Raw genomic sequence first — 27,725 nt, forward strand, 5'->3', positions numbered from 1 at the left:
ATTTATTTACTACAGGAGAGTGCTGTACCATACTGAATGTGTGCATCAAAGAGCAAGTGTTGTAAAAGAGAGTTTGGCTATTAATATTGCAAAGATAAAATTACTTTTAAGGGGACCCTATGGGCACCAACACAGCATTAATGCTTTTGAAAAATGTTTGGCCTCATTAATATCCTTTTTTTTTAATATATAAATTCTCATATAGATCTGTGTCTGTCTGTGTGTCTGCATGTAAGTGCATGTATGTGTGTTTGTATGTATGTGTGTTTGTTTGTATGTATGTATGTGTCTGTATGTCTGTGTGTGTGTATGTCTGTGTGTGTGTCTGTGTATGTGTGTGTTTGTATGTATGTGTGTGTCTTTATATGTTTGTCTGTTTGTCTTTGTATGTGTCTGTATGTATGTGTGCCTGTATGTGTGTATGTGTGTGTCTCTGTATATGTGTGTATGTTTATTTGTGTGTCTGCATGTGTATCTGTTTGACTGCATGTGTGGGGGTACAACGTATGGGAGGGGGAGGGTAGACATATGGGGAGGGTGGTGGGGGTAGACATATTGGGGGTGGGGGGGTCCCAGGGCAGTTTTCGCACCGGGGCCCAAGATTTCTAGTTACAACTCTGTTTGGGGTTGGTGGGTAATTAAATTAATAATGGAAAGATTAATGAGATTATTCACTACCATTATTAACTTTATCAAGTGTGAGTAGAAATGTAAAGTAGGGGGGGCGGAGCCTGACCAGCATCCTGATCACACGCATGGCTGCAGAGCTCCTGCAGTTAAAATCGGAAAACGACTTAAAAATAGGCAAAAACAGCTCTCACCCACACAAGACCACCCTGCCTGAGCTCAGTGTGCCCCACTGAACACAAGGATACCCGTCTTGTGAGGATCGGTGCAAGAAATCCACGGCTGCATGAACGCGGCCTACAAGCGTGGGAACAGGGGAGAGGCGGCCGATCTCCCCATCCTCTCGTTAGCAGCACCGGTGGCATGATGCTCCCCCCCCCCCCGGATCGGTGGGGGTTATCCCGACCCAAACCTGGTTGTCCAGGACACAAGCGACGAACCCGCACAGTAAGCCTGCAACGCCAACACCCAAGGCAACGTGGGACTGTTCAGGCCCTAACAAAATGGCGACACGAACACGGCAAACCACAAGCCGCACATTAATCAAACCTCCTAGGCGAACACAGGAGTTTTATGAGCGGATCTGCTCCAAACTCTGGACAATGCTTCATACCCAGAGGCGATCCTATCAGATGGCAATTAAAGCGGTGGCGGCCTGGATTCGCCCGGCACTTCTGGGCGGATATCCCTCTCGTGCCTCAAGTGAGCCTCTTCGCCGGGGACCGGCACGGGGAGAAACAGCAACAGGTATCTCCGAGAGGGAGGAAAGTGGGAAAGGCAGGCCCCAGCAGGCTCGCTGCAAGGGTACCCGAAGGTGGACAGGTCTACGTACCCCGCAATGCCGAATCCGCCCGTAAGACTACACACCGCACACCGCGGATGAGAACCCACCCCTGCAGACCACACCGCAGACACCCATGGTGAAACTAGCTCATAAGAGCTCCAACGGACACTCCAAGCGGCTCCCTCTGCTTCAAAGGTACGGGTCACACAACGCACGAGTTGACAAAAAGGGAAACCGGCTTGCACAACCATCCATGCTGGAGACATCACACAACCCGACAGCAATCCCAACCAAGATGCAAGAATGCACCAACACCCACAGAGACAGCACCACCCAGAATACACACCTGCCCACACTAAGCTTCACGACCCGGGGCATAGGCTGACTGCTCACCTGTGTAGCAGGGCAGTTTCACCGTGCGTACCATGGACTTACCGATCCGCGGCTGTGGACAACCGGTCCCGTATGGACTATGAAACTAACAAGCATTTTGACCTGCCACGTATGATTATGATTTTTGTGCTTTTATTTCTTTTTTTTGGTTGGAAACCAGATATAACCGTGGTTTACTGTTCTCTGCTACATCATAGCCTAGACCAGAATAGTGAAATACATATATTGCATACTTTCTACCCTATTAAGCCTGTGTAGTTAATAGTGTCTTACACACAAACGCAATGGTTTAGCATGTATATAACGCTCAGATACCTAAGTATAGTCCCACTAAACAATACTAGGGTACAAACACCTGACAAACCTAGGAGAGACGCCTATATGCCTCCACTAAATATGACCAATGCAAAGCGTAACCACACTAGCCTGATTTCTTACATAGCATTGAATACATGCATTACATAAATCGATACTAGACTACCACAAGCACTAACCAAGCCTGCGTACAAAGCAACTTACCTTAAAGTCAACGTTCTATCGTTAACAAGTTTATGTTTTATTATGACAATACCTTAGAAGCGTAAATCCATACTGTTAATAGCCTAACCAAAAAATGTGCTTGATCTAACATGTACCTCTGTGTATAACTGTTTAAATGCGCTGGAGGATTGCCTTTGGGGTACCTCACATGCGAATGTTATAAGCTTACACACAACAAAAATAAAGAATTCAAAAGAAATGTAAAGTAGATGGGTAAACAAATAAGCAAAGGAGAGGGTAAAAGAAATATGAAGGGAGAGTGCGTATAAATGTGTCATAAAAATGGAGGGGGAGAAGGAAGAGGGGGGTAGGTATTGAAGCTAATGAGTAGGGTTCAAATCCTTTGAATCAGCAATCCCTTGTGAAAAACAGCATTAGCCGTGTTTGACGTCATCATGTCGTGTGTAATGTCATTAAACTTTGAGACGTTAAAGAATTTGAAGGTCTTGAAGGAGACACTGCATCTAGTCTGACTGATGTGTTCTTGGACACATGTAAACATTGTTGTTCCTCTAAACAGTAATGTTTTACGCAGTAGGAGAAAATGAGCAGCGTGTTTGTGTCAAATCCAACTCACTTAGATGTAATGGTTTTGGTGCTTAGAGTGTCCCTTTAATTCCCTCTTGTGTCTTATGGTTATCCAGATCTATGCCAGCAACTAGTATTCAGGAATTGCATTTGACCTTCTTTTCACATCCTAGTTTTTAGGGCTCATTTATTGGACACTGAAATTAATGTAACACCCTCACTGCAGAGGCCTTGTCAAGGAGGTGTCAAAATAAACATTTGCAAATGAAATCTTTTCAATAATAAGGATGAAAACAGTGACCTCTTCATTGACTGAAAGGGAAAGGATAAGCAGATGTGCAAACCATCCTGCAATAATCCAAATAATGTATAATTAACATAATACTACCCTGCACTAATGGATGTCATTTTCTTTCCACAGTATTTAACTTACTAAGTCGTTCCAGTGTTTGTTGGAGAAACGTATGAAATTGGCATTGTATTGATTTTCATTTCTTCAGAATCACAAAGCAGAGAAAGTGACTACTGCAAAAAGGCCTTTCTAAGTGTATAGTTAATTAAAGGGCTTTCCAACAGAATAAATTGATTTGTTCTCCTGAAACAAAGAGCATTGTTGATGCAAGATATCTTCCCCTACTGAAAACTGCATATTAACACGTTGAGTGACGGAACACTAAGAATGTCAACGGCGCTACTATAACCTCTACCTCGCAAGGCTCGCTGCCTAGGGGTTCTTTTTGATTCTGACCTCTCTTTTACTCCCCATGTCCAATCGATAGTCAAATCCTGACGCTTCCAACTCAAGAACATAGCGCGCATCCGCCCATATCTAACGCCGGACGCGGCTAAGATACTGGTTCATGCTGTTGTTCTCTCTCGCCTCGACTACTGCAATCCCCTTCTCACCGGTCTTACATGTTCCCAGCTTGCACTGCTGCAATCTATAATGAATGCAGCTGCGAGGCTTATTTTCCTATCCGGTCGCACCTCCCACGCTTCCACGCTCTGTCAGTCCCTGCATTGGCTTCCAGTTAGATATAGGGCCCAATTCAAAATTCTGGCGCTTGCTTACAAATCCCTACATAATGCTGCTCCAACATACCTATCCTCCCTCATACACAAGTATGTCCCGTCGAGACACCTGCGCTCAGCCCAAGACCTAGGCCTATCCTCTGCCCGGATCCCCACCTCTGACGCTCGCCTTCAAGACTTCTCCAGGGCTGCACCTATTCTGTGGAACTCCCTTCCCTCCTCAATCAGACTTTCACCCAGCCTCCACTCCTTCAAAAAATCTTTGAAAACTCACTTCTTCATTAAAGCATATCAATTACACAGTCAGCAGGTTTCTCATCCCCCACCCCATGACTCCTTTCCTGCAACTGTCAAAAATGACCTACCAAGCACTCAACAAACCCTTCTCTAACAAACTATTTAATTCCCCTACTTTAACCCTTTGTGTCACTATACCCCACTCCCTCTAGCATGTAAGCTCATCGAGCAGGGCCCTCAACCCCCTCTGTTCCTGTACATCCAGTGGTCTGATCTCAATTATGTGTCTGTTAGTCCACCCATTGTACAGCGCTACTGAATTTGTTAGCGCTATATAAATAATAAAATAAAATAAAAAATAAAAAAAATGTCATGCAATGCGTCAATCACCTGTTCAGCCTTCAAAGGGTTAGCCTTTAAGGTTGCAACATTCAGTTGTGTTCTATCAAGACTCTTAGTAGCAATGATAGAGTATTTTTTACTGCAAAGACTTTTCATTGTACACCTTATATTTTGTGCCAATATATATGCATTTCCTGATATGCTAATGAAAGCTTAGATTACAGGTAAGGTTCATTCTGTCTACTTTTCGAGTGACATTTGTGAGCAGGTGTCTGCCTCTTGCTGGGATCCCTGGTGTGAAAATATTGTTTATGTCAGATATATGGTTCAGCAAGGTCAAAACTATAGGAAGGGACTCTGGCAATTATTACGGAGGATGAAGAATTTGAAACATTGAACACATATGAGACCTTGGAGGATTTAAAAAAAAACCAAAACCAAAACAAAGTTTTGGGAAGATGCTTTCAACTTACACCATTTTATTTCTGTTATCATGATTATGTGTTTTTTCCCATTCGACTTCTGTTTTCCATGTTGCACGCTGCAATGCTATTCGCCATCCTGACATCATGTTCTCAGAATGCGGCCTTTTGCTCAACTTGGATCACTTTTTGTGTTAAATGGTTTTTATTTCATTTACAGTATATGAGCAGACATATATCAAGCTTGTAAATGTAGTATGTCAGTGCCTACACAGAGGCTCAGTCAGTTTCATATCAATAATTACACATGTGCCTACGCAGAGGCCAAACTTAGAATGGCATTGTATGATCTTGCTTCAGCACTTAGTGAGTGTATTAGGTAATGGTCAGGTGCACGAGCCTGCGTAGTGTGTAGTGTACATTTCTGGCACGTGCGAGGTGTGTGGGGATGACAATGTGGTATGCTGGTGATGCTTTCCTTCTCGTTTCCCGTGTTTAGTAGCATAGTTGGCCAGTTCCACGTGATTTCCTAATGGGGGTGTGTTGCATATATAGCTGGGTTCTTGACGTGCGTTTATGTCGCATGGTGTAACGTTTAGTCCTGGTTCAGTTAGAGAGTTTGGTGTCGTAGTGTTTACGTATAGGCTGAGTATGGCCTGTAAGTGTATCCTTACATGGGTCTGCGTAGTGGTTGGATGCGGCCTGACTTTCTGATAATAACGTGGGGTATCGTGAAGTATGTGCAATGGTTCTGAGTCGGGTGTTTGAATTGTGTCAGTTTCTCAGTGGAGTTTCTGGTATGTGGGGGATGGATCGGTAAAATAACGAGGCATGTTTGTGTTGCCTCCCTTCTTATTTCTTGTGGGTAGCGATTTAGTCATTGGATCACTTTTTGGATGCTTTTTCTGTGCAACTCCTTACATGGGTGTTTTGGAGCCATGATTATGACACCAGCCAATGCAGATTCCTTTAAGCCTATTTACACTTGCACCATGTACAGATCAGTGCTCTGTAGTGGTTTTCTCCTGGTATCCAATAGCACATTGTATGTTTTGTGTTCTATTTTCTATTATCCTTTGACCTTTGGCTTGTTTACTTCCGTATGCGACTTTCTATGTTCTCTAGACCTTGGCTCACTCCTCACTATTTGTTCCTGTGTTTCCAGTGTGCTAATACATGTCTCTGTTGGAATGGATAGAGTTAAATCTGGATATTCCAATGTTCAGTTTATGCATCTATCCTGATTTTCTTTTTTTCTATGCCCTTATATAGCCTAAAGCAGGGGTTCTCAGCCTTGTCCTCAAGGACCCCCTACCAGTCCAGGATTTGGGGATTACCTGGGTGTGTCTAAGGTGTTTAGAAAAAGGGGAAAAAAACACCTTAGACCAGGGATAGGCAACCTTCGGCTCTGCAGATGTTTTGGACTACACCTCCCATGATGCTTTGCCAGCATTATGTGTGTAAGAGCATTATTGATACCGGAGAAACTGACGGAAGCCAAGCACAGAGAGATGGACACAGGTTTCTTCAGGAAGGAAGAGATTCTTTATTGGATCACCGATCGGGACTCAGAGGGACTAGCGTCACCAAAATACAGCAAAGTCTGAGTACTGAATACATAGAGTACATTCCTTATATAGCACTGTAGCTCCTCCCACAATTAACTACACCCACACATACCCTTAACCTATTTAATAAATAGAGTCTAAACTCATCCATCCGGTCTAACCACGTGGCTCATCTGATACAAAGGAGAGGGACGCGTAATTCCAGTTCTTACATTCCTGCACCTGGTCAGTACAGTGATAACAGTATCTTAGCTACGTGTAATTAACTAACTGATACTACAAACACATATACATACATATGCCTTGTGGCAATCTTAGCCTGCTAAACTTGTATTTTACTGGAATTACATCACATTCCCCCCTTTGATGCCTCTGATATTTCACAATTACTTGAGGCATCACTTAACCTTGGTTTGCATATACCTCAGGTTACCATGAACCAGACCAAACTTATCTTATGATGTGAATCTTTTAACACTCATCTTCCTGCATTGGTTCTCCTTGATCTAGAGCCTTATACTTATATATCGCCATTATCTGTGCAGCAGCCTTCCTCTTTGCTATACTTCCTATCAGGCTTTGCACAGACCTAACTACTAAGGGTATAAGACACGGTAGGAGTAGACATAACAGTAAAATCAGTAGGACTCCACCTACCACTGCCTTAAGCCCTCCAAACCACTCATACCAGTTACCAAACCAACTACTTGGATTGTACCCTTTCCATACCTGAGTAGGCACATGCGCTAGTTTAACCATATGGCTAGTAAGCTCAGCTATTGCTTGCCCTTCGTCATCTATTTGAAGACAGCAATTGCTCAGGTTAAACTTCCCACATACACCTCCCTCTACTGCCAAAAGGTAATCCAAGGCTAATCTATTTTGGTACACTGCTGTCCTCATCCTGGTATTATGCTTCGCTAGAAGATTGAGTGCTTGTGAGGTCTCATTAGTAATAATCTCAACCACCGCCTGTAATCTTATAATACGGTTGAGCATATAAATTGGGGTTCTATAACCAAAGGTACCATCTTCTGCCCACGTGGCTGGCCCATAATAATCTATGATACGCTGGGGAGGCCATTCATTATCTTCCCAGGTGCCTATCTCTAAGGGTCCCCTTTTCTTCCTATGATTCACATCATACACTTTAACACCTAAAGTCTCACCTGTTTCAATCGGTAACAAGAAGAAGGATGGTTTGAGCATACCCAACACACATGCCCCTTCCCAGTCCTGTGGCAACTCCGAATAGGCTTTCTTACCACAGATCCAGTACAAATTTGCTGGGGCTCTCCAGGTAGATGTGATGGATAAATCAAACCACACATCCTTTAAACTGGCATATCTAGCAAACGGGTTAGATGGTTCTGAGACATTTGAAGCCGACCACCAAGTTGTATTTTTAGTATCATCATCATAAGCTTTTTGCCCTAGACAAGTTAATTCTCCTACAGAAGTATTATACATTATTCCTTTCCTTGCTATGCAAACATAACCTATGATGGAGGTCTTTAATCTCCACTCAGATTTACCTCTAACACTCAAATGATAATCGGCTTGTGTAGATATTAGTTGGTCAACTGCCTCAGAACCGGACATTACCTCCTTTGCTTCCCAAGGCCATTGGTCTCCCATGTTAGTACCTCCACACACATAGCAGTTGGTAACATTAAGACTACCGGCAATACTTTCAGCTAGGTCAATGAACAGGTTTTTAGCGTTATGGGGGATCTTATTATCTATACTCATCTCTTCATAAAAGGAATGGTATACTTGATGAGTCTGGGAGGATACCGTATCAGTCTCTATTCCTATAAACAATAATGTCCCAGGATCTAAACCCGTCCCGTATATCTGAAACCCAAATAAATTTCCATACTTATCTAGGAACTTGTCGGGGTTATTAATAAGTATATGGACTGGGTTGCATTCCATAGACTTACAATAAGGGCTAGTCGGCAACTTAGTCACTATCATGTCTTTATCTACTGTCTGTCCCCAAGTCGCCCACCCCACACAAGACCAATATGGACAAAAGTTATAGTCTTTATTTGGGCATCTAGGACTCACATATTTATTTTTACTACTGGGACAAATATATTTATTATTAGACCCATACGTCCTCTCCCATCTAAGATCCCCACATACATTCCACGGTTTTCTACCACTTGATATCGCCTTACATGCATCAAATAGCAGAACACCCGAAGAATGTACGGATTCTAACACCGTCTTATTAATTAGGGTCCCCTGAGGATCTCCATTCCTGAGAGTCAACCAAATTGTACGAGGCTGATACTCCGGACTGAAGCACTTAGGTTCTCCTACTCCTAAATGGCACACACTATAATCTATATTTAAGTATCTACATCTCGATACATCTCCTTTACATTCGTATTGTGAATGCCAAATTAGGGTTTGGGAAATATGGTTACCTGTTCTCGTAGTCTTAATGCATACCTCACAGCTAGGATAGTCGGTACCTCTACCTTCCTGAATATAAAAACACATATAAATAAACACAATCAAAAGCACATCTTTCGCCGTCATCCTCAGTCTTCGTCCGTGCGATGGAACCTCAGCTTCCAGGATGTGAGGGCTGCAGGGAATGGAGTTCTGCTCGTCTTCACAGGTGTCCCTTCGAGACTTTCCTGGCTTATACACTATGTGATGGTAAGCGGACAGGCTTTATTATGGCCTTCTCACTCACACCTGTAACAATAAAATTTGTAATCCACAATAATTCCTCGTTACTCCGACTGAGTAGTGCGTTTCAACCGGATCTTGCAGGGATTCTCTGGATCTGCTGTAATTTGCCAAGAATCGACTGCTGCTGGTTTAACCCTGGAGTGATGTATCCACGGAGTCACTTCTGCTACTTTTATTGCTGTAGGGGTAGACAAAAGAACAACATAAGGACCTCTCCACTTGGGCCCTAACGGTACATTATTCCACTCTTTAATCCACACTTGGTCTCCTGGATGATAACTATGAACAGGGGGATAAATATTCACAGGTAATCTATCTTGTACCCATTTCTGTACCTCCTCCATAGTCTTACCCAACTCTACAACCTGCTGCCGGGTAATTCCTTCTCCCAACTGACTCAAGTCCCCCCTTAAGTTACCAAGTACGGGAGGTGGTCGCCCATACATGATTTCAAAAGGAGAGAGGCCCATCCTTCTGGTAGGGGTACTGCGGATTCGCAATAAAGCTATGGGTAAGAGAACGTTCCACTTAAGTTGGGTTTCCTGACACATTTTAGCCAACTGGTTCTTTATAGTTCTATTCATTCTCTCTACCTTACCAGAACTCTGGGGTCTATATGCAGTATGAAGCCTCCACTTTATACCAAGCATATGAGTCAGTTGTTGTAGGCACTGATGAACAAAAGCTGGACCATTGTCCGATCCTATAGAACAGGGTAGTCCATATCGGGGTATTATTTCTCGTAGCAGGAATCTCACAACTTCTCCTGCTTTCTCTGTACGAGTAGGACATGCTTCTACCCAACCTGAATAGGTGCACACAATTACCAACAGGTAACGATGTCCACCCGATTTAGGCATCACTGTAAAGTCTATTTGTAGATCGGACATGGGGAGTCCCCCCATAAACTGAACTCCTGGTGGCTTTACTGGTCCTTGTCTTGCATTATTCTTAGCACACGTTACACATCTGCGTACAATGGCCTGAGTCAAGTTGGACAATCTTGGTATGTAGAAATGTTTTCTAAGAGATTCTTCAGTACTGTCTCTCCCAGAATGTGTCCCGTTGTGATAATTTTGGACAATTTCTACCGCTAGTGATGCTGGTATGACTATTCTTCCATCTTCTAGCTGATACCACTTGTTCTCCAAATACTTTCCCGGTTCAGTCTTTAACCACTCCTCTTCTTGAGCTGTATAAACTGGAGTCCATTGGGACAGTGGAGTTGGTATAAGAGCAGCTATATGCCCCACATACTCCTGTCTTCCTGATTCAGCAGCACGCTTAGCTGCACTATCTGCCATCCGATTTCCCTTGGTTACATCACCATCTCCTCTCAGATGCGCTCGACAATGTATGATACCGACTTCTTTCGGCTCCCATACTGCTTCCAATAGTTGTAGGATTTCAGCTGCGTACTTGATTTCTTTGCCTTCTGAATTCAGTAGTCCTCTTTCTTTATACAAAGCTCCGTGGGCATGAGTGGTTAAAAACGCATACTTAGAGTCCGTATAGATATTTACTCTTAAACCTTCAGCCAATTGTAACGCTCGTGTTAGTGCTATTAATTCTGCCTTTTGTGCTGATGTTCCTTTCGCCAGTGGCCGAGCTTCTATCACCTTGTCTATTGTTGTCACTGCATATCCTGCATAGCGGATCCCTTCTTTCACATAACTACTGCCGTCGGTGTAATATTGAACATCGGGGTTCTGGATGGGAAAATCACGAAGATCTGGTCTACTTGAGAATACTTCATCCATTACTTCCAAACAATCATGTTGACTTTCAGTAGGTTGTGGCAAAAGGGTAGCTGGATTTAAGGTGTTTACAGTCTCTAAATGCACTCTTGGGTTTTCACACAACATTGCTTGATACTTGGTCATACGGCTATTACTAAACCAATGATTTCCTTTGTAATCCAACAACGTCTGTACTGCATGTGGGACTCGTACATAAAGTTCTTGACCCAGAGTGAGTTTATCGGCTTCAGCTACTAGCAGGGCGGCTGCAGCTACGGCTCTTAGACAAGGTGGAAGTCCGCTGGCCACTGCATCCAGTTGCTTAGACATGTAGGCAACAGGTCTTTGCCATGATCCCAAGTACTGTGTCAATACTCCCACAGCCATTCTTCTTTGCTCGTGTACATATAAGTAGAATGGTCGTGTGTGATCAGGTAGACCTAATGCTGGGGCACTCATCAAAGCCTTCTTCACATCTTCAAATGCCGTTTGCTGTTCTTGGGTCCATAAGAAGGGGTCGTGCTCTGTACCTTTGATGGCTGCGTACAGAGGTTTTGCCAGTATCGCATAGCTGGGAATCCATATCCTACAGAAGCCTGCTGCCCCCAAGAATTCTCGCACTTGTCTTCTATTCTTGGGTATTGGTATTTGGCAGACAGCTTCTTTTCTCTCTGGCCCCATAATCCTTTGACCTTCAGAGATATGGAATCCCAGATACTTGACAGTTGGCAAACACAACTGAGCCTTCTTCCTGGACACCTTGTATCCTGCCTTCCAGAGAATATGTAGTAGATCGTGCGTTGCTTGCTGACATTTTTCTTTTGTAACTGCTGCTATCAACAAGTCATCTACATATTGTAACAATACACATTCTCCTGGGATAGACTCGAAATCCAGTAGATCTTGACTTAGAGCTGAACCAAATAGGGTAGGTGAATTTTTAAACCCTTGGGGCAGTCTTGTCCAAGTCATTTGGCGTTTTGAGCCCGTTACAGCGTTCTCCCATTGGAAAGCGAAAATACATTGGCTTTCTGCGGCAATTCGGAGGCAAAAGAAGGCATCTTTGAGATCTAAGACTGTGAAGTAAGTAGCCCCGCCCGGAATTAAAGCAAGCAGGTTATATGGATTGGGTACAACTGGATGTATGCTAACAACCGCATCATTGACTGCTCTTAAGTCCTGTACAGGTCGATACTCATCTGTACCGGGCTTTTGAACAGGCAGCAATGGGGTGTTCCAGGGGGAAGTACAGAATTTTAGGATACCATACCGTATGAACTTATCCAGATAGGATTGGATGTTCTTCTTAGCCTTCTGCGGAATGTGATATTGTCTTAGGCTCACTGGATAAACCCCATGTTTCAGTTCAATTTTTATTGGTGGAATATTGCGGGCCAGTCCTGGTGGGTTGTTCTCTGCCCAAACTCCTGGTATGTTAAACAATGTCTCATCACTCCTAGGGTTTTGGCTAGTCAACACTGTATAAAGTCGCCACTCTTCTTCCTTTGGTACGGATAAAGTCATAATACCTGAAGGTCCATTAAACTTTAAGGATGTTGTTCCATTTGGTAGGAACGTAATCTGCGCTTGTAATTTTGATAGCATATCACGTCCCAGCAATTGGACTGGACATTCAGGCATATAAAGGAATTGGTGTTTTACTACGTGGCCTCCCAATGTACAGAGTCGACTTTTAAGAACCGGTTTTTCAGCACTTCTTCCAGTTGCTCCTATCACAGTAATAGTCCTTCCAGATGGAGGAGCAACTAGATTAGTCACCACTGAATGTTCAGCACCAGTGTCGATCATGAACGCACTCCTTTTCCCCCCTATTGATACATCGACCATAGGCTCCGCTCGACCAAGGGGGATGGAGCCCGGTCGGTATCAATAGTCCTCCATGACAGTGTCAGCCAATCCTACAAAGTCCCTACCTTCTCTATCGCGGGACCTTTGCGCTGCTGGAATATACCTGTCTTCCCTAACACTTCCTCTGTTCCCATTACTCCCTCTATAACCATTACTCCCTCCGGGGCCTCCTCTACCTCTCGCTCTACCTCTAAAGTTTCCGTAGCCTGCCCTGGGTTGGTCTCTCTCGTACTGCTCTCTTTGCGGACATTCGTTCCTCCAATGCCCTTCTTCCTTGCAATACGCACACTGATCCCTACTCAAAGGCTCCCTACTCCATCTATTATTGCCTCTATCTGGGCCCCGTTTATCTACGCCTGCGATCGCTACCGCTAGCATATCAGCCTTTTTACGCATCTTGCGCTCCTCCTCTTTCTTGCTTTCTGTTTCCCTATTCATATAGACCTTATTAGCTACCTCCATTAGTTGGGAGATTGACATACCTGCAAACCCTTCTAACTTTTGTAGCTTGCGCTTAATATCTCCGTAAGCTTGGCTGACAAAGGCGGAGTTAACCATTCGGGAATTGTCTGCGTCTTCCGGATTAAAGGGGGTGTACAAGCGGTACGCCTCCAATAATCGGTCATAAAAGACACTGGGCGCTTCATCGCTTTTCTGGATCACCTCAACTGTCTTCGACATGTTAATAGCCTTCTTTCCTCCGGCTTTCATGCCAGCAATTATAGCGTCTCTATAGGCTCTGAGTTGAACCATATCAGCACCATTTACGTTCCAATCGGGATCGGTGTTGGGATAGTGTGTCGCGGCCCATGCTGCTGGATTGGCTTGGTTCAAAGCACGGGCTCTATCCTCTAATGCTTTAATGGCTGCTTGATTTATTCTTGTCCTTTCCTCATTGTTAAATAAAGTCATTAGTAACTGCTGGCAATCAGCCCATGTCGGATTATGCGTCTGTACTATTGAGGTGAACAGATCAGTCATAGCTTGTGGTTTCTCAGTATACGAGGAATTATGGGTCTTCCAGTTTAAAAGATCGGTTGTGGTAAATGGGACATATACGAAGACTGGGTCAGCGTGTGCCATTTGACCTGCGGCATCGATATAAGCTGACCCGGGATTCAGACGAAGAGGCATCTGATAGTGCTTTAATTGTTGGGCACCAGTCAACTGTCGGGTTTGGATGGGGCTACGTAGAGAGGCGTCAGTCATGGGTTCCGGTCGGGGAGAGATAGGGTATGGGGATGTGGGAGGTCGGTTTTGGGAAAAGGTCGTAAATAAAACACTTCGAGCCGAGCTAGATGAAGCTTGACCGGAAGTCTGAAGTGGCGCCAAATCAGGATATTCGTTTCTAATGGGGGTGGATTCTGGTTCCGGAAGGGGAGATTTAGTACGAGGGGGGGTGGATCCTGTACTGGAGGAGGAAGCGGAAGTGGATGAGGGTAATGAGGGGAGGGGTGCAGGACTTCCTGCGTTTGCGTCACTTCTTCTTAACGGAAAGTAAGGGGGCGGCAAAGGGATCTCGGACTCAGGGGGCGTGTCCAAAATGGGCCTAACACCGGTCCTAGTGGACGAACAAGTCCTAGCTACCATGAGGCGACACTGCTCCTCGTGGCATGTCTGGAGCCATTTTGGCGAGTCATTTACGGCCTGTCTCCAACAGTCAATATAAGGAAACTGGCCGTAAAGTTCAGGCCTACCCGATACAGCCACGTGTAAGCGCTGTACCAGAGTTGGATCCAAACTGCCACGTGGCGGCCATGCCGCAACCAAAGTAGGCCACTCCCTAGTACACAAAGTGACCAAACGTACAGGAGACATCTTTACCCCAAAATCACAAACTTTGAATCCCTTTTTAAAATTCTTAACCATACATCCTAAGGGATCAGGAATCGTTGACTGCGACGCACCCATACTTAACAATGGAACGTCGTCGACAACGAATACTATACACGCGTACTATTCAACAGTCACACCCGTTTCCTCTGGCAACAGCACCACGTGGTACGGTTACCAAGTGAAACGTACACAATAACAATAAACACTCAGGGAATTCCCGTACACACACAGCTGTTACACCAGTCACTATATAATCAATATTATGCCCTTTGGCGTAACTATACAGTCACCCACGCTATAATTCTCTATATACGAATTACCCGTCTATAACACACCCCAGTAACATCGTCTTTTACAAATAGCGGTTACAGTACGGTTAGCATAGGTCAAAGCACAAGTTAAGGTCACAATACAATTATTAGTGGTTATGGTGTTAAACATGCAATGGACGACAATGATTAGTACTTATTATACAATGTCAGTAAATATACAGGGTTATGGTACCGTGCACTATAATACAGCAACACACTATTAACACTCTCGCTAGACGGCTGAGCTCGCGCTATCTAACAAGATATACACTTTACTAAACAATCGTTAACACATTTACAATTCCCAACTAAACTATTGGCCAGTACCTTGAATGGACTACCTAAAACTATATACACCCGTTTTGGTTAGCCACACTGCCCAATCACCACATATATAGCGAGCTAGAGAACCGAATTTACACAGGCGCCTCTTAGTCGCACTATCAAAAGTCTAGTGGGTTCCAAATTTACACGCCTTCCCACTTAGCCCAGATAGGATGAGAACTAGCGAACCGAATTTACACAGGCGCCGCTTAGTCTCCCGGTCCCTCCGACCTAGCGAACGTAATATACACCCTAGAACGCTAGTCTAGACAAGACACCGGTGTCCGGCTAGGGCTATTTACACCAGGACCCCGCCTGACTAACCAAATCAAACGGTCTGACTAAAGAGCGTTCGATCGAGCGGTGCGCCTTCGCTCCTTCCCTCCGACAGAGGGGGCAGATACAGATTCAAAAACCCCTTTGGGCCTACCGCACAATCGGTATACCCCTAGCGGGTCCTGCCGTCTAAAACAGCAGTTATCTTACCTCCTCGTTCCTGAACCTGAGTTCACACTCATCGACGGGGACACCCCAGCACTTCTTACGTAGAGGCCGATGATCTCCTGGACAACAGACCAGTGGCGCCGAGACGAAGGGAGGTCCACGCAGAAGTTCAGGGGTGCAGCCGTAGAGAACGTGGGCAAAGATAGACCGTCTCACGCCTCTGCCTCTCAGCTACCGTTGAACGATGAGCTTCCCGGCCAATGCACCAAATGATACCGGAGAAACTGACGGAAGCCAAGCACAGAGAGATGGACACAGGTTTCTTCAGGAAGGAAGAGATTCTTTATTGGATCACCGATCGGGACTCAGAGGGACTAGCGTCACCAAAATACAGCAAAGTCTGAGTACTGAATACATAGAGTACATTCCTTATATAGCACTGTAGCTCCTCCCACAATTAACTACACCCACACATACCCTTAACCTATTTAATAAATAGAGTCTAAACTCATCCATCCGGTCTAACCACGTGGCTCATCTGATACAAAGGAGAGGGACGCGTAATTCCAGTTCTTACATTCCTGCACCTGGTCAGTACAGTGATAACAGTATCTTAGCTACGTGTAATTAACTAACTGATACTACAAACACATATACATACATATGCCTTGTGGCAATCTTAGCCTGCTAAACTTGTATTTTACTGGAATTACATCACATTATGGGGGATGTAGTCCACAACATCTGGAGAGCCGAAGGTTGCCTATCCCTGCCTTAGACTCTAAGGTGTTTTTTTTCCTTTTTCTAAACACCTTAGACACACCCAGGTAATCCCTAAACCCTGGACTGGTAGGGGGTCCTTGAGGACAAGGCTGAGAACCCCTGGCCTAAAGTGATAATGCAAGATCAATTCAAAGTGAATTTCAAATTTAAGGCCAAAATAGACGAACGGGAAACATTTCAGTTACTTTGGCCTTAAATTTAAACTTCCCTTTTAATTTTCCCTTCAGTGAATAAACCTGTATCTATTGACAACAAACGTGAGAAAGAGAGCACATAAAATAATAGTTAAATATAGCTGCGTCTTTACAGATAGGCTATTGAGTTAAACAGCTCACTAAGGCTATGTATGCATCTAAAAAGTGACTAAGTGCAGAAAATGGTACCTAAGGTAAACAATAATTACCAGCAGCTGAAGCAGACAGAAAATTTCCCAAATTCTTTAGATACAATGTAAATAGATAATTTCAGCGCTTAGTAGATAACCCCTTTTAAAGTCATATAGGAGTATTAAAAATGTAAACCCAAAACTGTAATATCACAAATAGTCTAATTAGTATAACTTAAGTAATGATAACCAAAAATGAGTCAATTAGAGTCGCTTGTAGGGAAGGTGGTCTAGATCTTGTATACATCAATGTTGAACCACGTAGTGTGCTGGGTATCGAGATCTTGATAAAGCCCTCAGAAGAAGGGCGAAATGCGTTGATGGTGCTCGCTCTCAAGCTCTGCAACTTGCTACCCCTGAAGGGGCTCCAGTGTTCAACAGGACTCACCTCCAGCGTTCTTCCACCTTAGATTGTGGACAGCTTAGTGCACGAGGTAGACGCTGTCTCTTCTGGAGAACCGGGTGCTGCAATCCGAGGAGAAGCTGTTGTGTATTGAGCTACTACTGTGGTCCTTAGAGTTAAGTACCACATTTTTATCCTGTAAGAGTTCCTTATTTGTTTTTTGTTTTTTTTGTACTGGGGTATTAAACATATGGTGTTATCTTATACAGTGTCACACTATATTTTCTTTTCTTGTTTTAAGGTATACCCAGCACACTACTTGGTTCAACATTGATGTACACAAGATCTAGATCACCTTCCCTACAAGTGACTCTAATTGACAAATTTTTGGTTATCATTACTTAAGTTCTACTAATAAGACTATTTGTGATATTACAGTTTTGGTTTTATATTTTTATACCCCTATGTGACTGTATTTATTGACATATAGATAATTCTGACAGATGCGTGGTACTTTATTGATCTCAACACAAAGTAAACCCATACATTGTCTGTGTATATAAGCATATTTATCATCGGTTGGCCTTCTGAACACGGATACTGACAAAACCAAACCCAACAATTACAGGCTTTTTACAACGATGTTTATACCTATTTGTGCTCTATTTAACCAATTAATTAAAAAGGTGCCACTAAATCTTTTTCGAGCGAAGCAAATTTCAAATAGCTCAAGAATAAAATGGAATGTACCTTTATTGACGTTTAACATTTTATATAACGTAAAGTGCCTTCAGGATGTAGCATGCAGGCTGCCACAATGCCAATAATCAATCATGTACATGGAATTGCTAGGGGAGGCCATAATTAAGTACATAGTAGCATATTTGTATGAACATGCAGCTCTTACACTGCAGTAGGAAGAAGTGCGAACTGATTATCCCGATTATCCCATTGTTTTGATTTTAAATATAAAATGTAAGTTATTTACGTTGCTTTAAAAATATATATATATATATATTCAGTGGTGCTATTCTAGGTCCATGTTACACGTTGAGGTAAAAGCACATTTTTAAACACTTCTAGCATAAAACCAATGACCTTCAAATGACCAATTCTTAGTTTCAGCGTGGTAAAATAGTATACAGAATCACATTTCATGACACTATTTGTAATTTAAAAATAGAAAAATCTCAGGCACTCACTGCGATTGTTTGCAGGCAGATTTATTACAACGTTTCGACCTGTTAAGGTCTTTATCAAGCTGTTTATCAAACTATTTGTTATTTAGTGAGAAAGTTCTAAGAGCTAAACATGATAAAACTCTCCACTGATTGATGCAAATTTAGACTTTTAAAAATATCTGCTTGACATAGCATTTCTAAAATATTAAGATTCCACATTTCTCCCAGAATGCAATGTTGCATATGCCAATGAGCACAGACAGTAAGGATTTTTTCACTCTGCATTTCAGCAGACACCCTCTCCAATAGGGCAATGTTTCATCCCTAGTTTTTTTTTTTTTTTAAACATTCTGTGTTTCTTGAGTCTTTTATAGTCAAAGTACTCGTTACAGAATGGGTTAGTGCATATACAGTGGTACGATGAATCAACAATTATTCGGATACAGAGAGTAACAGAATAATTCCATGGTTACTCATATAGTTAGCACATCTTGTGAGCTTTATATCTGTGTTGGGGTAGTCCGAGTGCTTTTGATCTGACGTAGGGTGTTATTCGTTAGCGTTTCCAGCCTGTGTTTGAATTAAATTATGGCTAGATAGCCAATATTATAAAGGAACCGAATATAGAGAACAAATCGAGAACTAAACAAGAGAAAAGATATATCCATCCCTAGGTTTTTAAACTTAAACACGGGATGTGATCCAAACAAGGCCAATTTGTGAAGGCTACTTGTAGATATGCAGATTTAAGTCTAAAACTGATGCTTGTCTGTGCTCATTTGCATATCGAGCAGGGTATTCTCGGAGGATTGTGGAAACTCGATTTCTCAGAAATGCTGTGCCTAAGAAACTTTTCCTAGGGCCTGACATGACATACAGGTGCCGAAAAGCAGTACATTTACTTTAGTGATATGAGAAAATTGTTCAGGGGTCTCAATATTTTCACTGTTTTTATGTTCAAATATTGCAAATTGTTGAACTAATTGTTGAATTTCCTGAATTGACCATCAGGCATTTTAAAGGGAAACTATAGGCTAGTAACACTAGATTTTATTCCTAGCAGTATAGCACCCTATAGTGCCTTCCTCACTTCAGCAATCCCCCGAAGCACAAAAAGGACTGAAAACCCTTAATTCACTTACCTGAATCCAGCGCCGATGTCCCCTGGTGCTGGGTAATTCTCTACCTCTGCTACTCCTCCCCATCAGGGACCTAATGCGCAGGTGCAGCAAGCGTCGCAATCGCATTAGGACAACCCCATAGAAAAGCATTGAAGCAATGTTTTCCTATGGGCTTTTAGCTGACATTGGATCTCCTCACATATAGGTGGAGTTAATACTGCATGGTAATTATTGTAGTTTCTCAATAACTGCAATAATTACAATTGCAGGGTTAAGGGGACAGGGACACAGCACCCAGACTACTTCAATAAGCTGAAGTGGTCTGGGTGCCTATAGTGTCCCTCTTCCCTGCAATTCAGCTGACAGACATCGTTTATGGGATGTAGATGAGCCTTAGCCCCTAGGAATACAGTGAATATATATAACTATATTTATTTTATTTTTTTATTTTGGTTGTGCATAGAATATACAGGTATGCTTCATTGTCACAACAGCTGGTGCAGGCTTTACAGTAGAGATAGAGAAACATTCGTATGGCTTACTAACATTGCACATTTTTATGAGTTAATACAGAATTATAGAAACTAGCTATGCCTGTAAGGGCTACGATGAGTAGTGCAAAACCACTGAGTTATGAATTATTTTATTATTATTTTTTATTATTTTTATTATTATTATTATTATTATTAATATTTTAACATTGCTACACATAGCCCTTGGTAGTGTGAAACAAACACCACTGGGTAAGAAAATGAATAGTAAAACATATATAACTTGCATCACAGTGACTGATAAGTTGCATTGTTTTAACTGATAGTTCAGCCTATGCCCAACAATAATGTCCCATTGTCCAAGACAAGTGTTGACAAATGGCACACTTAACTGCTAGCCACCAGCCGTGGGCCGGAGCACATTCCCACCAAGCTGCCTCACACATCTCTCATCGAACCGCATACAGGACCTGATTCCAGGTAGGTACTCCCGGGGTCTGCAACTAGGCGTCTTCATGTCACCCAGGGTAAGTGCCATCTGGGATTGTAAGTTGAGTATATGGGGACCTCTCCTGGCCCAGACAGATAGCAGCTCACGGGAGTACCAGCCCTTCTGCGGTGATGCTGTTTTGGAGGCACCCGCCTCCACGCTCCCACGGTCGGCACTGCATTAGGGTCTCGCCCAAGATGTTTTGGCTGAATTTTGCCTTGCTGTGGTTAAACGTGGAACAGTGCTGCAGCAGCAGATCCCTGCATTGCGTCGTGGGTTTGGTCAGGTGAGGCAGGGGTGTGAATTTATATTTTAACTACCACTAATTGCACTGACCACTTATGTAAGAGTTTGCAACTTCTGCAAATTTTTCTTCTTTTTTTTTTTTAATTCTTTATATTTCGTGCATAAGTTGATATAACAAGCTTTCATGCCTTGCCCAACAGCAGGAGCATGTACCGATATAAACAAGAGATAACAGTTGTGGCATAGGAAATAGTTGCACATTTTTTGTATAAATTTGTCAAGAAAAAAACAGTGATTGTCAGTGGTGCAACGACACAACATGTGATGTGAGTTCAAGCCATACCGGCTGACTGTATAGGCAAATTCACTAGGAGCTAAGCGTGGTGTATTCGTGAGATAGACAAATACGCTGGTTTCTGGCGTAGTGCACCAAGCATTAGAGTCTCACGAGGGAAAGATCACTTAGTACTGAATAAGTGTCGCAGTTCTTAGTGGTTAGTGCAGCCAGTGGCCACTCGTCTCGGTTAAGCAGTCCAGTTTCCGCTGACACCCACGGCAGGTATGTGCTTAGAAACATAGAAACATAGAATGTGACGGCAGATAAGAACCATTCGGCCCATCTAGTCTGCCCAATTTTCTAAATACTTTCATTAGTCTCTGGCCTTAACTTATAGTTAGGATAGCCTTATACCTATCCCACGCATGCTTAAACTCCTTTACTGTGTTAACCTCTACCACTTCAGCTGGAAGGCTATTCCATGCATCCACTACCCTCTCAGTAAAGTAATACTTCCTGATATTATTTTTAAACCTTTGTCCCTCTAATTTAAGACTATGTCATCTTGTTGTGGTATTTTTCTTCTTTTAAAGCTTCTTTAGAGTTGAGGAGCGGACGGGGAAGCACGCTTCACCCTATCGGCCTCGGGCCTGGTTAAAGGCCAGTATCTTTGAGCCATGGGCCTGGGGGCTCGGAGAGTCCAAGTCCTGTCCACCACATGGGTGGCGGAGGGTCCTGGTGCTTGATCGCCGCCTGCGGTGGAGTATTCTCCGTCAATGTGGTGGGCGCATTGGGGTAAATGCCTTGGAGCCCCTCGGTCTAGGCGTGTTGTGCTTGGGTTTAACAGCTTGTCGGGTGTGTTCCTCACCCATTTGGAGGCCATCCTTTCCCGGACTTGCGCCCTTCTGGGTTCCTCCTGGAGTTGGTCGCTGTGTGATTGTCGCCCTCCTTTCTAGCGTGGCCCAGAATCGGTCAAACAGCTCGTCTATTCATTGGAGTGTCCACTCCATGAAGTGCGTTGTAGCGTGTGAGCTGTGTGCGTCGCCCATCTTGGATGCCCAGGGGGACCGAGGCTGCTGGTGGGATATACCTGTTGGGTGCTCCCTGTGGCAGTTGTCAGCCGCACGGTTGTGTCGTGCATGCCAGGGAGAACTGGGATAACGCCCGCCGGTCCATGGGGGGGGGGGGCTGTCTCTTCTCGGCCCGGTCACTGGTAGGCCGCAAACCTCGTGTTGGCCAGTGGAGGAGAGTCCTGCAAAAGGCATCCCCAGAACCACCGGTGTGTCAGGATCAAGTTTAGTTTTACTTTGCAGCCCGGTCGGTATTTGGCTCTATATATTTGTCTAGTTTAGTGTGCCAGCCACAGGAGCTCACGTCTGTACAGCTCGGATGCCAGGCTCCGCCCCCCCCAATTTTTCTTCGTTTTTATTACATTGAAGTATATACAAATGCTTAAAGACCAGTAGAGCAAATGTAGCTTCATATAGTATTCTAGAATATTGCATATAATATTAATTCTGTAAGTCTGAACATATAGTGAGAAGTTTTAGCAATCGTTTTATCCTTACCAGTTTATTCAGTCGATATTACAGTCATCACTCAATAAAATAATCTAAATATAGAAGCACACGATGTGTCAGCAGATAATGACCACGGTTTTACCCAGTCGGGCCATTTTTCCTAATCTTCTATAAAGCTTTTAACCTCATTTAATCCATGATATGTATTCAAAGTCAGGACTCTCCGCTCACTACTAAAAATCTTTTTTTATTTGGAATAAAAGACATCATGGGAGATGTATTTCAAAACACCAGTAATGACAGGCAGCACAGTTATAACACGTTAATGTTATAATAACAATGTATAATATATGTTATTATCACTTAATATTAACTATATACAAATAAATTTTCTGAGCACGATAACTTTAAACTTAGTGACAGACAGACAAACTTATCGCATTTGTATTTACAAATGTGAGGTATGAATGATGCTTTCAAATGCTGAAATAAATATTCTGTCATAAAGAGATATGGGTCAACTATTAATAGAAATAGTATTCAATCAAGAAATATACTTCCTCAAAAATTACTTTTCTGTGTATTTTCATAAAAATATTAAAGGGTCAATAATACAATGAGCAGTAGTGATTATGGTGTCAGGTGTCAGTATTTCTGATACTTACCTAGGTTCCCCGGGTGCGTCTACCTTACCCCTTCTTCTAGAATTACCTTTGCAGAAGTTCCCACTTGCATAGCAGTGGCATAAATTCAATCCTCAGTCAGTGTGAAATTGATATATCTAATAGGGGAATACAGAGAAGGGGAACTATTGACTATTTATTAGTGTCAGGGCACTCTTGGAACCATTATCACTACTGTGTGCTGTATTGGTTATGGTACCAAGACAGCCACTTACAGAAAATGCTAAAATGTTCATGTGATGATACAGCCTTAATATATCGTCCGTGGATATTCTTCTTACATAACTTGCTGCATTAAACTACTACACTAAATGCTAGGACTCCTCTTTGGTAGCGTATACAGGATATACTGAGGTGATATCTGGTATCTATATGATATTCTATCCATCCAGTCTTCTGGCAATACTCTTATTAGTAATTACTCTATAGAGGACTATGAAAAGCCATATCTTGTGAGACCTCAAGGAAGAGACAACACCGGCTTCTTCCTTGGCAACTCTACATAACTCAGACTCACTCTCTGACTGTTTATTGTATCCGGTTCCAGCTTACAAAGATCACAGCATACAGAAAAATAAACATTACACAAAACATTCACCAATGGGAATACAGAACAGATCACAGGGAAAGAACTACAAAGCAACAAAGTGATTCCTTCCACTAGTTACCACCTCCCCCTGTACCAATACACCATGACAACAAAAGGTTATCTTGATTGGAACCACAGTCCCTTCAGAGCAATCCCTTTGCTGTAGTAGATATATTTTCTGGCTCCCACAGCAGGTGGTCACTCACAGTGCAGCATTTAACTTGATTAGCCTACAGAATACATTTCATCCCTAACTATACTTTATAGTTTATAGAGCTGCTGCCCCCCTTCCCCCTTTGTTAACCCACATCTGCATATACAGACACACACTGCTCTATGTATAATACGGGTACACAATACAGCGATATCTAGATACATGGAAAACAGTCACAAAAATGGCGCTGCAAGCTTGTGGCTTGCGCCAAACAAATCAGGCAATCCATCACAGTTCAAATACTAAAGAATGGGTTATGGCAATATTATTTAAGAAAACATAAAGTTCCATAAGTAATTCCATAAAATCAGTGTATTATTGACATTACAAAGAACTTTAGTATTGGAGGTTAATGATAAAGTGGTGAATATAATATCCTACCCCGACTTTTATATCTTTTTAAATCACTGCCAATGACGCTACCTACGGCATTCTTCTCCTCCCTGAGATCCGCAATCATAAAATATGTCTGGAAAGGCAATCGACTGAAAATAAGACACGAAACCCTGTGCCTACCAAGACACTGGGGTGGCCTTGCACTCCCAGACATAAAGAAATACCACCATGCCTCCGCGTTACAATGCATACTGGAGTGGCACTCCGGCCCACGCCACAAGCAGTGGATCACACTAGCGGAGGCCAGTGGAATCGCACATCTACTCGAGGCAGTGTGGATGATTCAACCCACCACCCAGAGAGATCCAGACTGGATGTCCCCAGCTGCACACACCCTAAAAACATGGAACACCATGCGTAGAGCCCCGCAACTCTCCCCAGTCCTGAGCCTAATGATCCCGTTAACCAACAACCGCTCAATCGGTGAAGGACTAACTGTTAAAACCTGGTACTTCCTTGCCGACCATGAATTCACCCCTATACACAACGTTCTGGATGACAACGGACTAAAACCACTACTGGATCTCACCAATAATCGAACCCCGACACTACTGCACTCATTCCGATACACTCTATTTCAATACTTTTACAACTCACTCAACAACAAATCGGCCACACATAGGGCCCTCACACCATTTGAGACTCTCTGCCTGTCCAAGACGAACCTCAGCAAGCCGATCTTGTACCTCTACCAATACACCCTTATAGGAGACCACTCAGAAATACTCACATTCAAAAAACAATGGGAACTCATCATGGGACACACATTTACCCCGAACCAATGGGCAAAGATACTCATCTTACACCACAAATCCTCAGTAAGTTCCCGGTATCAAGAAGTCAATTACAAACTCCTGTCACAATAGTACAAACTCTGTCACGCTTACACAGGATCTTTCTGACTGTCTAGGAAACATGCTGGAGGTGCGAGAAGGAGGAAGGGACCTTGCAACACATTTGGTGGGATTGCCCTGGCATCAAGCCATTCTGGGACTTGATCAACACCAAAATCGCAGAGATCCTGGGAGACCAATCACGCACTACAAAAAATCCATCCTACAACACTTGCTCGACGCAGCTAAAGCGCTCATACCCGCTCTATGGAAACAATCGCAGACCCCGACACTAGCACAATGGTACAAACGGGTGGAGGAAATCTACTCCGCGGAGACTGTGAGGGCATCCTTGATGGGATGGAGTGATAGACATACCGAGATGTGGAGGCCGTGGATTGAGTTCATTGCTGGAGGAGGAAGGGGGGAAGGGGCAGAAGTGGAGGGGAGGGACGGAGGTCATCGGCACTCGGTCTGACGACACCTTTCATCCCTCACCAATATGGTACTCCATACTTCATAACACCACGCTAATCTACATTACCACATTTACGACAGACATGGGCAGGACACACTGCTCTGGGGGAAGGAGACCATGGTACTTTGATGAAAAGAATGAAAAGAATACACACAACAATCAAACAGAGACATAACCCCATGGGGACTAGATACACAGCTTAGAACCAAGGGGGGGACCTAACAATACAACCACTCTAATTGACCATGGGACAACCAACAGTCTACGAATCACTACTAGAGAACACCACCTGGGCTCCTCACCATAACCAAATGGAAGGAGCAGACCAACACGGGGAGAGAGGAGGGCAAAGGGGTTGGGGGCCAATTCATAGAACTGAGACGACACCGCAATGAGGCGGCGGGGGGATGGATGGGGGGCGGGGAAAGAGGCCAGCATGCCACACAGTCTGATCACAGACTGTGTGGCATGTTTGGTAAAAATACATTCAAGGCATATTGCATTGGGTCAATATTCTCTAAATCATTAGTCAAATGTATTTTTACCATACATTCAGCATAAAATTATAGGCACACTCACAATGTGTTTAAATGCAAATTTGTTAAACCATGTGTATAAATTAATTTACTTTTTTTTTTAAAGTAGGACATTTTAATGTGTTGATGTAATTATTTTAATGCCATTTACTTATAGAGAGAGGTTTGGTATTAAATTACCCTTGATCTATATTAGACTTGGAAGTAACAAGGCAATCCAATAGTCCATGAGTTAGACATTTTTTAAATCCGTTCTAATGGGGATACTTAGATATAAATATATAAACTTGGAACTTTGGTATGTCTGGGTGGCAACTACAAACAAGTAGCCTAACTTAAGGTCAAACCAATCCATTGTCACATCACACTCTACTTCCTGTCTTAATTTTATTTTAAGTGTTTATACTAATACAGCAATAAATGGACTATAATAACAATAATAAAATAATGTAGTAACATAATATATTTGGTATTGCGCTGTGAGGTAGCAGCCCTCAAATCTCTCTATACTAATTTCTGGGGGGCAAATGCATACTTGCCCCTGTTACCACCCTTTCCCTGGGTGTGTCTTGGGGACTGTGTTGGGATCCACTGTTAAAGACTTTTGTTTATTCTTGTCTGTGTGAAAATTTGAATTTATTATTATGTGGAGTAAAAGGATCTAGCATCAGTGCTTAAAAAAACAATTCCTTAGGAAGCTCCATAGTTCAGAAATTAGGGACTATCTGATGCAGCTCTACTGAAAACATTGATAACAATAGGTTGAAAACCACTGGTCTAATCAATAAATAGAGATTAGATAGAGATTGCAGTTGACAAGCATACGACTAACCAGGCTTGTAACACCATTGCCTTTAATTACTTAAATTAAATATTTTCCCCAAGTTATCAATTTAGGGACAATCATATACTCCCTTTAGATGTTAACAACGTAAAAAACAATATTGACTTTATACATTCGTAAGATTCCACTGTTATTTGTCAATGTCTGTTACGACATGTGCGTGCGGCCATGTCTGAGGTTTGATTTCTAAGGATAAATGAATGTCAAATTAATGCTGAAAATGTGCATTCAGTAACCAAAGAGAGCTGATGAACATGTATGTAAATGGATTACTGAAGCTGTAACCATCAGGGAATTAGATAGGATGCTGCCAGTTCAGAATACAATAGGCAGTTAGAAAATCCTGTCTGGTCATAGTTTTGATTTATAGAGATACTAATGCATTTGCTAATTAGTGTTTTTTTTTTTCTTCCTCTGCTCGGTTATTGAAAAGGATCTGTCACTGAAAATGATACCCCAAATGTGTTATATCACTGATGTGTGACTAAATTCAATTTGGTCTCTTTGTTGCTCTCTTTAGACAATGATAAATGTTGTATACCTTATATTCTAAAAAAAAAAGATTAAATGATTAGTTATTAATATGTATAGGCTGATTCTTCATAAA

This window comes from Pelobates fuscus, chromosome 9 (assembly GCF_036172605.1).
Source record: "Pelobates fuscus isolate aPelFus1 chromosome 9, aPelFus1.pri, whole genome shotgun sequence".
Lineage (NCBI taxonomy): Eukaryota > Metazoa > Chordata > Amphibia > Anura > Pelobatidae > Pelobates > Pelobates fuscus.